Source organism: Gorilla gorilla, chromosome 3 (assembly GCF_029281585.2).
Source record: "Gorilla gorilla gorilla isolate KB3781 chromosome 3, NHGRI_mGorGor1-v2.1_pri, whole genome shotgun sequence".
NCBI classification, from domain to species: domain Eukaryota; kingdom Metazoa; phylum Chordata; class Mammalia; order Primates; family Hominidae; genus Gorilla; species Gorilla gorilla.
In genome coordinates this window covers 34509212-34523350 of record NC_073227.2, presented here as the reverse complement: position 1 = coordinate 34523350, position 14139 = coordinate 34509212, and the positions used below count along the sequence as shown (strand labels likewise).

At 39.8% G+C, this 14139-nt stretch overlaps 1 protein-coding gene across 11 annotated transcripts in view; it reads right to left on the bottom strand.

Moving 5' to 3' along the window:
• RBPJ (recombination signal binding protein for immunoglobulin kappa J region) overlaps nt 1–14139 on the bottom strand; it is a 269801-nt gene that overhangs the window by 97327 nt on the left and 158335 nt on the right. The window lies entirely within an intron of this gene.

Sequence of the window (14139 nt, the reverse complement as noted above, 5' to 3'; positions counted from 1 at the left end):
ATTCAATAGCCATCTAAAAAATACTATGCATCAAACACCAAACAGGCTGGGTGCGGTGGCTCACGTCTGTAATCCCAGCACTTTGGGAGGCCAAGGCAGGAGGACGACCTGAAGTCAGGAGTTCAAGACCACCCTGGCCAACAGGGTGAAACCCCGTCTTTATTTAAAAAAAAAAAAAAAAAAAAATTAGCTGGGCATGGTGGCTGTCGCCTGTAATCCCAGCTACCCAGGAGGCTGAGGCGGGAGAATCGCTTGAACCCGGGAGACGGAGGATGCAGTGAGCAGAGATCGCCCATGGGCAACAGAGCGAGACTCAGTCTCAAAAAACAAACAAACAAAAAACGCTAAACAAAGACCATCAAGGGCAGAAGCAAGGAAGCACTACGCTACCATTTAGGCTTTTTTACAATATATTTATAATTTAGGGAGGTGGTAAAAGTTATTTTTAACTTTGAAAGGATAAATATACCTTAAAATGTTAATGTGTTTTGGTAGAATTATGTTTTTTCCTTTTTATATTTTGTTATTTTTGTTATCAGGAGAAAAAAACTACATATACAGTGTTTTAAAGAGAAAAACCTACCCATATGCTTTAATGTACGTGAAAACATCAAAAACTTACTTAAATTTCTAAAGAATTTTTTTTTTTTTTTTTTTTGGTAAAGAAACAAGGTCTTGCTCTACCACCCATGCTAGAGTGCAGTGGTTTAATCATAGCTCACTGCAATCTCAAACTCCTGGGCTTAAGTGATCCTCCAGCCTCAGCCTCCCAAGTAGGTAGGACTACAGACACACGCAACACTTGTTTTGTTTTGTTTGTTTTGTTTTAAGAGATGGGGTCTTCCTATGTTGCCCAGACTGGTCTCCAACTCCTAATCTCCAGCTATCCTTCCTCAGCCTCCAAATCTGCCATCCAGCAATCCTTCCACCTCAGCCTCTGGGATAGCTGGGATTACAAGCCACAGTGCCTAGATCTCTAAATAATCTTTCATAGAAATAGTAACCATAACTCTTCCTTTCTCAATGCAAGAAACAGACATGAGCATGTCAAGAAAAGAACTAGAGTTTGGAAGGAAATTTACCCCATTGTAAACATGCACGCATATCTCTGGGAGCTGGGATCTAGCGAACTGTCTTACTCACTTTGCATCGATTTAGCCTACAATTAATATGTATTTGTCTGATGATATTTAGACAGGATTTTAGGGTAACACTGGCAGCAGCACAGCTTTCCAATCTCTCCCACATAAAAGAGCCATAACTAAGATAGCAAAATCAAAATCTGTGGGCACCATTTACAACAAAATTAGGTGACCAGGTCCCCCTACAAACCCCCAAATACTCACATGCAGAACAAACACCAAAACTACAGACTAAAGAAGTAAGCATTGCCGGGCGTGGTGGCTCATGCCTGTAATCCCAGCACTTTGGGAGGCTGAGGCGGGTGGATCACAAGGTCAGGAGTTCGAGACCATCCTGGCTAACACGGTGAAACCCCATCTCTACTGAAAATACAAAAAAAATTAGCCGGGCGTAGGTGGTGCATGCCTGTAGTCCCAGCTACTCGGGAGGCTGAGGCAGGAGAATGGCGTAAAACCCAGGAGGTGGAGGCTGCAGTGAGCCGAGATAGCGGCACTGCACTCCAGCATGGGAGACAGAGCCAGACTCCTGCTCAAAAAAAAAAAAAAAAAGAAGTAAGCATATGTGGGCTGGGGAAGTTGACATGGCTGTGACAATATAACTATGAGATGAAGCAGCCTGGAGAGTAAGGCAATGGCAGCGAGCAAAAAGAAGAGAACGCAGAATATCTGATAAGAAATAATGGATGCAGGCCGGGCACGGTGGCTCACGCCTGTAATCCCAGCACTTTGGGAGGCCGAGGCGGGTGGATCACGAGGTCAGGAGATCGAGACCATCCTGGCCAACATGGTGAAACCCTGTCTCTACTAAAATACAAAAAATCAGCCGGGCGTGGTGGTACACGCCTGTAGTCCCAGCTACTCAGGAGGCTGAGGCACGAGAATCACTTGAACCCGGGAGGCGGAGGTTCCAGTGAGCCGAGATCACGCCACTGCACTCCAGCCTGGGTGACAAAGCAAAACTTCATCTCAAAAACAATAATAATAAGAAGAAGAAAATAAGAAAAACTGATAGTGGGAGGAAATAAGGAAGTTACTGAAGTTAACGTTTACCTGTGGCAGCCAGATGGACAACAGCACTATAACAGATATCAAGTCTATTTTATAGGATGGTATCACAGATACAGGTGGTAAAAAGAACAAGTTGTTTTGGAAAAGGCAAGTTTAATGAGCCTGCAGAACAACCAGTAGGAATTTTTAAAATGCGAATCTAAACATCCACACTAATGACACAGACGTAAAGTCAAAGAATACAGCAAGAGGAAGACAAAAACTGCAAATCACAATACTTAAGATTGGAAGAGAAGTCGCAAAGAGAAGATGGAATAATCAAGAAGTGGAGATAGTAGCTTATTAGTCAAGAATAAAGACATAACATAACAAAACAAAACACAAGATGCAGAAAAATGAAATAGGCTGATGACTGAAATGAGGTTTGGGGGTCTGGTAAAAGGAGGTTATTTACTGATGGCCTGGGGTGAAAATCAGGTTTTAATATGTAAGCATAAGGGAAAATAAAAACAAGACCAAGTCAAGAGATGAATAAAAGACATGGCAGTAGCTTGAGTTAAGAAAGGAAACGGACGTTAAGCAATTCTTATAGACCAGGCCTAGTCTTGCAGCCCCTTTGCATACACACATTTGATCCTCAGAAGAATTCTCATGTATGCTCTCCTTTATACAAAAGGGAAAACTAAAGTTGCAATGCAATTAAGTAACTTGCCCAAGGCCACACAGGATGTATACAGAATTAAAAAACCTAAAAATTGGTCTGTAGGCAAAAAAGGAATATTAGAAAAAAAAAAAAAGAAAATACAAAGCAGAAAAGTTGGGCCAGGCATGGTGACTCATTCCTGTAATCCCAGCACCTTGGAAGGCCAAGGCAGGCAGATCAACTTGAGGTCAGGAGTTCGAAACCAACCTGGACAACGTGGTGAAACTCCAACTCTACTAAAAATACAAAAATTAGCTGGGCATTGTGGTGGGCACCTATAATCCCAGCTACTCAGGAGGCTAAGGCAGAAGAACTGCTTGAACCTGGGAGGCAGAGGTTGCAGTGAGCCAGGATAGCATCACTGTGCTCCAGCCTGGGCGACGGAGCGAGACTCCATCAAAAAAAAAAAAAAAAAGTTGGATTAACTGATAGAACAACATCCCAGGGATGCCCTGACAAAATTATTTTAAAAATTATGTCCGAGCCATGTACAGTGGCTCACAACTATAATTCCAGCACTTTGGGAGGCCAAGGCAGAAGGATCGCTTGAGCCCAGGTGTTGGAGAACCTGTCTCTACAATAAAAATAAAAATTAGGCAGGCATGGTAGTGCAAGCCTGTAGTCCCAGCTACTTGGCAGGCTGAGGCAGGAGGATCACTTGAGCCTGGGAGGTCGAGGCTACAGTGAGCTGTGATTTTGCCACTGTATTCCAGCCTGGGTGACACAGTAAGATCCTATCCCAAGAAATAAATAAAATTAAGCCAGGCACAATGATGCATGCCTGTAATCTCAGGTACTCAGGAGGATGAGGCAGGAAGAATGCTTGAGCCCAAAATTTCAAAGTCTGCCTGGGTAACAGAGTGAGACGCCCATCTCAAAAAAAAATTTTTTTTTAATTTAAAAAACTTTTTAAAAATGAAATACAAAATTTTTACCTAAAGATACATTACGCTACTTCAGAGAAACTTTGAGCCCAAAGACTAGTCTAATCAAGTGTAACTTTAAAAATAAGTTTATTTCCTGGAAATTCATTTAAAGTAATCTAATAGATAGAGATACCACTTCCCTCACATTGTAGTTGAGGACTGAGTAGATATTCAACAAAGTGTTAGCTCCCTGGCCCCTTTAATATTATGTTTGCAAAACTATTGAAATTTTTAAAATAGAATAGAATGTCAGCGTTTCCATTTCTTTAAATTAAGAAATATATCGTTGTTCCTTGGTATCCGCAGGGGATTGCTTGCAGGATCCTCCCATACATCAAAATCCACACATACTCAAGACCGGCAGTCAGCTCTCCATATACACTATTCTTGCATCCCATGAATACTGTATTTTCCATCCAAGTTTGGAGGAAAAAATCCACATATAAGTGGACCCACTCAGTTCAAATCTGTGTTGTTCAAGGGTCAAAGGTACTCCCAATTGTTAACAGTGATTATTTCCTGGTATAAGACTATAGTGGCTCACTTTACACAATATACTTAAGTAACTTTTGAGGCCAGGCATGGTGGCTCACGCTGGTAATCCCAGTGCTTTGGGAGGCCAAAGTGGGAGGATCACCAGAGACCAGCAGTTTGAAACCAGCCTGGGCATCACAGTGAGAGACTCCATCTCTACAAAAAATACAAAAATTAGCCAAGACTGGTGGCGAGTTTCTGTAGCCCTAGCTACCTGGGAGGCTGACATGGAAGGATTGAGTCCAGGAGTTTCAGGCTTCAGTGGGATATGATGGCACCACTGCACTCCAGTCTGGGTAGCAAAGTGAGACCCTGTCTCAAGAAATAAATAAATACCTTCTGAATTTCTTATAACAAACATTACTTTTCCAACAAGAAAAATAATCAAGATGATTATTTTATATAGATGTGAAATCAATTAATTTCTAAGAAAAATTTCCATATCAAGATGGTCATTTCCCTGAAATAACTACGAAAACAAGCTAAAAATTAAATAAATGCCTTTTAAATTACATTAGAATTTAAACAAAAATGTATATGGTAGTTTAGGTGGACAGTTGATTTATTTGTATTTAATTATTTAAGCAACTGACAATTTCCAGGACTTAGGGTACCTAAGAAACTGTAAGTTTAAGTAAATGACATGTCAGTAAATCCTGTGTGCAAAGTGTACATGTCACATTGAATACATGGGAGGAAGGCCAGGACAAAGAATGGCTTACTTACCAATAATTATGAAATAACCTCTGAAAGGTCTTTTTTTTTTTAACATTACAATAGTGACATGGCAACTCCCGTTAATTAGTAATATCCATTTAATCAAATAATGACACTCATTATTATAAGCTGTAAGTAAATTACCATATACTATCACTACTATCTTTGGAATGCTGAAATTAATTTACTTCCTTGACATGTGGATAAGCATGGATGACAGATACAACAGACTTAATGAATCCCATAGTCAAGAGAATATTGCCTTGGCATATACACTAGAAAAAATTCACTACACACATCATCATCATGTTCATAAACCAGATCATCTTTCAGTATAAAATTTCAAGTTGTAGCCTCTCTTCCCTGTATGACAGCCTTCTTTCTTTTCACTCTCCTCTGTCCTTCCATCTTCCCTTCCAGAGGCTGTGGAAACAGCCAGCTGCAATTTATTGCAGGTGGCATAACCAAGAAGCTAGAGAGAAAAGAGGCAGAGACTGGAGTAAGCCAGAGGTAACTGCGTCCAGCCAGTTCTCGAGTAGGAGCAACTGAAGCAGAGTGGATATGGAGGTGTGCAGTGAGGAGGACAACTATGTTCCTGAAGAGGCCACCTGGTCAGTTAGAAATACAAGACAAAGATCATAAGCGGCACTAAAAACAGGAACACAGCAAACGAGGAAAGAGCAGGCAGGCTCTGAGCTGACCATTTAATGAAGCAACACTGGCCGCCGCACTCTACCCATCAAGGCTTGGGAGCTGAGGGATTTACAGTCTTGCTCTAAGTCTGCACATATGAGAAAAAGGGCTATTTTTTAAAAATGCATGTAACCTTAAAAGGCAGCTGAGTGAGATAAATAGAAAGGTATGGGAAAAAAAAAAACATAACGTTGGGTACAGGGGTTCACACTTGTAATCCCAGCACTTTGGAAGGCTGAGGCCGGCAGATCCCTTAAGCCCAGAAGTTTAAGATCAGCCTGGGCAACATGGCAAAACTCCGTCTCTACAAAACCCAGCTAGGCATGGTGGCGTGCACCTAGTCCCAACTACTCAGGAAGCTCAAGTGGGAAGATTACGAGCTCGGGAGATTGAGGCTGCAGTGAGCCATGACAGCACCACTGCATTCTAGCCTAGGTGACAGCAAACCCTGTTTCAAAAAAAAAAGACTAACATAGGCTTCCCCTCCCCCTAAAACAAACCAGGAACTAGCTCAGTCACTGAATGTGTCTCAGCCATTATCTAACCTGTCTGTGTAAATGAATGGGTACTTTTAGAATATATGATTAGTAAGGTCTTCTCCGGCTCTAAAATTTCCTGAATCTAATGGATTTAATAATATATATCACACGTGTCACACAGGATGCAGTTACCTTTCTATGTTATGTAAGTTACCATTCGATGGTATGTTACTCCTCAACAGGAAGAGTACAATATAAATAAGAGCACAGAGAATCATAGCCTAGCATCAGTACACACCACGCTTCATCATCGTTCATCAAATCCTCTGAGAAACAAATCCTCACAATATCTTCCTTTAAAGCAATTTACGCAGTCATAACAACAAAAAACAATGCCTAAAATTAAACCATCATGCTTCACTTTAAGCACATTGAGAGATGGGGAAATGTGCTTTGTTCACCTGTGAATTTCATTGAGCTTCCATTCTGCTTCTTTCTACAGGACATATTCTAAAGGCATTACACTTTTCTAATTTTCAACAGTCTAAATGAGTTTTCTATATGATATGTGTTTCATATTCCACTTCAAAAAATATAGGTACAGAAAAGGCAAAAAAGTGAATATAATCCGGGGGTCAGTTTCTACTTGGGTTTCTAGGTAGAAAAACCTATCTATGCTGAATGTCAGCTTTATCAAGACCAAGAGCCACCTAGTGGCAAGTGTTATATATTACCAAATCTGCTCAAGCCATATTCATCCAGCAAATAACATTCTGGCAGATGGTAGGTGCTCCACAATTGTGCAAGGTAAGTAAAATAATTGCTCCTTTTCTTATGAAGCTCACTGACAGATTAGACAATCAATTACAGATAAATTTATATAACTGCAGAACAATGTTAAGTGTAACAGAAGTATGCAAAAATAAGCATCCAGCATTTATTAAAGACCTACAATAAGCACAACACTTTGTTAAGAAGGTTCTCTTAAATCTGTTCACCTTACTCAGACCTTTTCCTTTTCTGATTATTTTATCACCCAGGTTTTAATTTCAGGTTTTTTCCTACCCTCCCTTCTGAAGGGGGTGTACCCCACTCCCATCTTATCCTTTAAATTCTACACTTCAGAAAAGGGGTAAGGAGAACCTATTTATTGAGCACCTACTATTACCAGAACCAAGCTAGGCATTTTATTTTTTATTTATTTTTTTTTTTTGAGACAGAGTCTCGCTCTGTCGCCCAGGCTGGAGTGCAGTGGCACGATCTCGGCTCACTGCATGCTCCGCCTCCCGGGTTCACGCCATTCTCCTGCCTCAGCCTCCCGAGTAGCTGGGACTACAGGCGCCTGCCAACACGCCCGGCTAATTTTTTGTATTTTTAGTAGAGACAGGGTTTCACCGTGTTAGCCAGGATGGTCTCGATTTCCTGACCTCGTGATCCGCCCGCCTCGGCCTCCCAAAGTGCTGGGATTACAAGCGTGAGCCATCGCGCCCAGCCGGCCCGGTCGGCATTTTCTATCTCTTATTAATCCTCACATCAATACCATGAAGTATTATTTTCTTCAAAGGAAAAGACCTAGCTTAAGTGAAATGCTCATAGCCACAAACTTATTTTAGTGACTTACAGTACAATTATTCCCAAGTTCCCTACATCACCCTGCCTCAAAAAGAGCTTCTTGGCCTATTCATTCCTAGGCCCACCACCAAAATCAGATTTTGATTATATTTCTCTTATGGTGTCCACCAATTCCAATCTATTTTACACTGTTTACATCCAGCCCTACCTCATCTTAAAACCCTCAATGCCGCCAGGAACAGTGGCTCATGCCTGTAATCCTAGCACTTTGGGAGTCTGAGGCGGGTGGATCACCTGAGGTCCGGAGTTCGAGACCAGTCTCACCAACAATGGAGAAACCCCGTCTCTACTGAAAATACAAAATTAGCTGAACGTGGTGGCGCATGCCTGTAACCCCAACTACTCGGGAGGCTGAAGCAGGAGAATCACTTGAACCCGGGAGGCAGATGTTGCGGTGAGCCAAGATCGCACCATTGCACTCCAGCCTGGGCAACAGAGCAAAACTCCATCAAAACAAACAAACAAACAAAAACCTCAATACCTTACCCTTGTCCTCTGTATCCCTGATTAATATTCAAATAATCACCTTAGGCCATCCGTAATCACACCACATTGGGAGACCAAGGCAGAAGGATCACTTGAGCCCGGGAGCTCTGGACCAGCCTGGAAAACATAGCAAGGCTGTCTGTACAAAAAAAAATGTTTTAAATTAGCTGGGGTTGCTGGCGCACACCTGGGTTTGGTGGCACACACCTATAGTCCTAGCAACTGGGGAGGGTGAGGCAGGAGGATCCCTTGAGCCCAGGAGGTTGAGGCTGCAGTGAAGTACGACTGTGCCACTGTATTCCAGGCTGAGCAACAGAGCGATGAGACTGTCTCTAAAAAACACCAACCAGCCAAAAAAACAAATAATCAGGTTAGCACTCAAGGTCTTCCAAGAGGCTCCCAATTACTTTTCCAGCTTAATTTCCCATCACTCCCTATCAACTCTCACCTTTTCTATGAACTCCCCTCCAACTGAAGATAATCATTTACATCTGTGTTCCCACCAACACTAAATATCGGTTACAGCACTTACCATAATCTCCCTTACACAATAATTACCTGTGTACACTCTACCAAGTCATGAGCTTCACCAAACCATTTCTTAGCCATCTTTATAGGACCAGCACAAAGAGTGTCTTATACCTAATAAGTGTTCAACTGCTTATTTAATAAATATATTGTTATTAAAACAATACTAAAAGGAGAGCCACTAAAGCATAGTTTTACTATTAACATTTTCCTTAACACCCCTCCTACATGTCTTAGGACCCCAGTGTTTCTGCTTACTCCAAATGGTGTATGGATTAGGAGCTTTGTACAGAACTAGGTAATTTTTTGCATGAAAAATTTTATCAAAAAAAAAAAAAGATGTGAAAAAACATGCTGGCAAAATCAGGCACAATCTTTGCAGATCTGCAGTTTTCCAAAAGGGAACATATACCTTTGTTCTATTTATGCAAACCAGTCTAAAGCTAGTTTGTACTGGAGGAAATTAAGCTATGTCCATAATAAACTGTTCACATTATTTTAAAAAAACTACAATATTACATTTATATTTCATAAAGCAATACTGTACTTCTATAACACAATATCATACTTATAAAAAAGTTTTATAGAGTGAAAAACTTTTCTTTTTTTGAGACAGGGTCTTTCTCTGTCACCCAGGCTGGAGTGCAGTGGCATGATCACCATTCGTTGCAGCCTCAAACTCCTGGGCTCAGGCCATCCTCCTGCCTCAGCCTCCCAAAGTGCTGGGATTACAGGCCTGAGCTACTGCGCTCAACATTAAATATTTTTTCTCCTGTTATGTAAACTTTTTATGAGAAACTATTCTTATCACTTACAACTCTGATTATCATCTCATTAACAATGCACAGATAATCATTAGCTCTCAGGCTAAGACTACTGAGTACAAAAAAAAAAAAAACCTCCAGGGTCAACTTGATTCTCTAGTGTATTCTGCTTCACATCAAATAGATGCAGTTTTCATTGCAAGGCTTTTGCAACTCAGAATGCATTAAAAAAATGTGTTTTCTATATTTTATTTTACTCAGAATGTATTAAAAAATGTGTTTTCTATATTTTATTTTTTGTAAACTTAAAATAGTATAAATATTCCCAAGATTGCCGTAAACTTCACCAATATGACTGAAAAGCTCTCAAACTTACCATTATGCATTGTCTCAACACAACAAAATTACACAAATATCTATACGGATAGGTAATTACTACCACTTACAGTGCCTGTGATGCCTTCCCCAACCTCCTACAGTAAATATGACATGTTCGGAAATACATTACCCTTTTTAGACCGTTAGGGTATCATTTAATTCCCTTAAGCAGCAGGTCTAATGAGGCATAAGCAACACCACGATGTTGTGCCAGGCCTAAGAGGCATACAGAACTGTGGGCAGGATAAGTGTCTGAGAGACAGTAGCAGCTAGACATTCAACATTCCTACATTGTTACAGCTGCCCAAGCAGAGAAGAGAGCAGTAAGAAATAGACCCCAAAAAGCTGGGGGTGACTCAATGACAACATTCGTGGTCAAGCAGTAATTTAACAAATATGTCTGCTTAAAATGCCAAAGCACATATTTCAAGGGTTGCAGTCCTCTGCACCGAATACATTGCTGCTTTCCTAAAACATGACCCACAAAACCACAGCTTGCAGTATAAAAAGTCCATCTTGAGCCCTGCTCAAGATGAAAGGTTACCAGAGGAAACTGATTCTTATAGTAATTAAAATATTTGTATAGAATGCTTTACTGTTCACAAGTCACTTACACATACACTGTTTCATTTGACCTTATTTCACAAAATTTACCTTACTTGACAGTCACAATGTGCCTGACAGATAAAATATAATTATCATCCCCTATTTTATAGAGGTAGAACCTGAAGCTTAAAGAAATTATCTGTAAGTAATATGTCCATGACACCTGAGTCTCCATGTAGATTATCAACTTATTATTTGGTTCTATGGCATGGATTCCCCAAAAAGCAGTCTACAGTGTTCTACGGTTTAATCTAACATACATCCCTAGCCATCTAGTACTGAAAACAGTTAAAAAAATGGAATCTTTTGATAAACACTGACAGCCAATCATATAAAAAACAAAAGTGAAATTTAAACTTGTCAGCTTTATACAAATATAATGTAGTATTTTCTAATCATCAAAAAAAAAACTTTTGCCTAAGAGCCTTACTATAATGTTCTCAGGGGCTATGAGACTGCTTGTGGCTGAAAATATCAATTCCTCTGGGTACTTCAGCAATTACTTCTTACAGAACCAAAGTCAAATACCTATATATAAATTATACATGTATATGAATTAGACACACATATACTGTATACACACAAGCACACACACAATTATAAAATTGTGCCACATGAACCATGTTGCACCAAGATTTCAAAGCACTGAGTCCTGTGTTCAAAAATTCTTTTTGCTGAGTCTCTATCATGTGATAGACAATCTTCTAAGTATAAGAATATAAATGATACCTGCCACCAAGTAACAATATTTGGGTGTGATAATTACAACTTAGTATCATGCTTCCAAGAGAATTATATACAGCATTTAATACTGTATTAAATATACAGTATTTATACAGCCAGGCACCAACTGTAGTCTGGTAGATCTGGTTAGAATATTCCCTTAGTGTTGAGAAATAACCTACTAAGGATCATTACTTTTCATACACAAGAACGCATTAAACTGCTGGGCTCATGCAGAGATGTCAAAATACTTTAATATGACTGAAGCACTGATTATGGAGAGAAAATGGCAAACAACTCAGCTGGAGAAGAGACAGATGAAATAGTTATGGAGGATCCTATGCGCCACAGTAGCTAACATCTTTTGAGCACTTGCTACATGCCAGGAATTCTGCTAAATGCTTTCACACATTATCTCATTTAATCTTCACAACAACTTTCTGAGTTAGGAATAATTATCTTGCAATTGATAAAGAGATTAACTTGTCAATGTTACAGGGGTTTTAACTGGCAGGGGTTTTAAGTGCCAGAGACAGAATTGGAACCCAGTTCAGATTAAACACTAAATGTGAGCTCATAACTCTCCACTCTGTTGCCTCTCTTAATGAACGCTGCTAGGGGGAGCCATTGAAAGGTTTTTAGACTAAGCAGTGATCAGATTTGCTCTTTAGAAAGACTGCTCTGCTACATGTAGAAGCTGGATAAAGGTGGTGACTCTAGAAGCAGAAAGAGGCTGTCAGTACGTCATAGTAAACCAGGTGAGAAATAACAGCATGAACTGCGGCAGTGAGGATAAGGGAAACAGATTCAAGAGATTTTTTAGAAGGAAAAATGATCAGTTCTCAGTAATTAAATGTAAAGGCTGGTGAGAGAGGAATCAGGAATCGTGGCTTTGGGAACCAAACGGAATATGGTATCATCTACCAAGAACAGAGAAGCAACAGGTTTCATTCAGTCAATACGTATCTACAGAGTGTTCCTCAAATGCAAAACACTTTTCTAAGGCCAAGAGTCAAATCTGAAATTATAGTCATGGTTATTAGAATTTATTCTTAAGAGCAAATAACAAAGCACTAGAAAATATAAGGCATATTTAAAATTAATCACTGCTATTAACAGACTTGGCTTAGAGTCCAGTGAAAGCATGTTGTACTACCATTTGTTAAATATTACTACATGCAGGCCAGGCATGGTGGTTCACCCCTGTAATCCCAGTACTTTGGGAGGCCAAGGTGGGCAGATCCCTTGAGGTCAGGAGTTTGAGATCAGCCTGGCCAACATGGCGAAACCCCATGTCTACTAAAAATACAAAATTAGCCAGGTGTGATGGTGCACGCTGGTAATCCCAGCTACTCAGGAGGCTAAGGCACGAGGATCGCTTGAACCCAGGAGGTGGAGGTTGCAGTGAGCTAAGATCGTGCCACTGAACTCCAGCCTGGCCACAGAGTGAGACCCTGTCTCAAAAAATAAAATAAAATAAATAAATAGAATATTGCTACATGCAGAAAACAAAAGAGGAAAGGCATCCCATAATTTTATGTTATTACATTTGAGTTTGACAGAACTTCAATCTCTTACACCACACACACACACACACACACACACGACACATCACCCTGTAATTTGTTTTACTTGTCTCTTTCCCTATAAGTTTATGGGGGGCAGGAATAAAGGTATCTGTTTTATTACCCATACTATAATACATATTTGGGATTTTAAAAAATCCCACTATCGCTACTGTGTCTTGCCAAGAACTTAAAAACCTCCTATTTGACTTCCTATAAAATATGACCTACTTCACATTAGCTTATTTCAGTAACAATTCCTAGACCTTCCCCACAGTTTTCATCCAAGGATGCTCTCTGCGAATCTTAAGGCACAGCAATCCTGTGCAGATGTGGCAAGTTATTATAATTCCCATTTTACTACATAGTTAGGAAACTGGCCCAGGGGAAGTAGAGTAACTTGGAAATAATCACAAAGCCAGATGCCAAAAATAACAACTTTTAGTCAATCCATGAGAAAATACTGCCCCTAGTTGAAATAACATGAAATTTAGTATTAGGAGGAAGCAAAATGCAAAATAATGCTTTAAAGCCAAGTCCTGGGTCTTATTTCTAAAAATGAACAGAAGAATGAGATGTGTAATAACTTTCAAACGAAACAATTTTTTCCTAATGCCTTACCCATCAAGGGTGCCAAAGGTTATTTAATGAATTACATCTGGCAAGAATGGCCTGTCAACCAAACCAATTTTGATCTTACCCACTTAAAAAAAACATTGATAGAAATCTGTTGGTATAGGACAACAGATAACTTTTTAACAAACCTAACTGCTTAAAATCTAATGCCTACAAGTGTATATTAGTACAGATTTGAAAATATTGCAAGTCTCCTGTTTTCTGAAAATATACTCACAGATCCAACAGCAATATGCATGGATAATAAAATTTAAAGCTTTAACAGTTAATACTCAGAATGAAAGTTCTCCAGCCACAACTCATCCAGATTTTGAAATATGCTGCTGTTATAATTTAATTAAAAGCAGTTTTATTTCACCAATCGTGTAAGTAAAAGTATTACACGATTTAGAAAGAAAAACGCAACTCAAATGGTAAAAGCGCTTTTATCATGTCTGTGTAATCATTCTTACAGGTACAAGTCAGAGCAAAATACCTTCCATTACTACACAGTATTTACACTTTGCTCCCAGTCAGAGAACCAGTGAGCTCAAGATTTTACCTTCAAAACAATGATTATGTACAAGAACAAGTAAGGGAGACATAAGATTATTGGTAAAACCCACTCAAGCGACCCAGA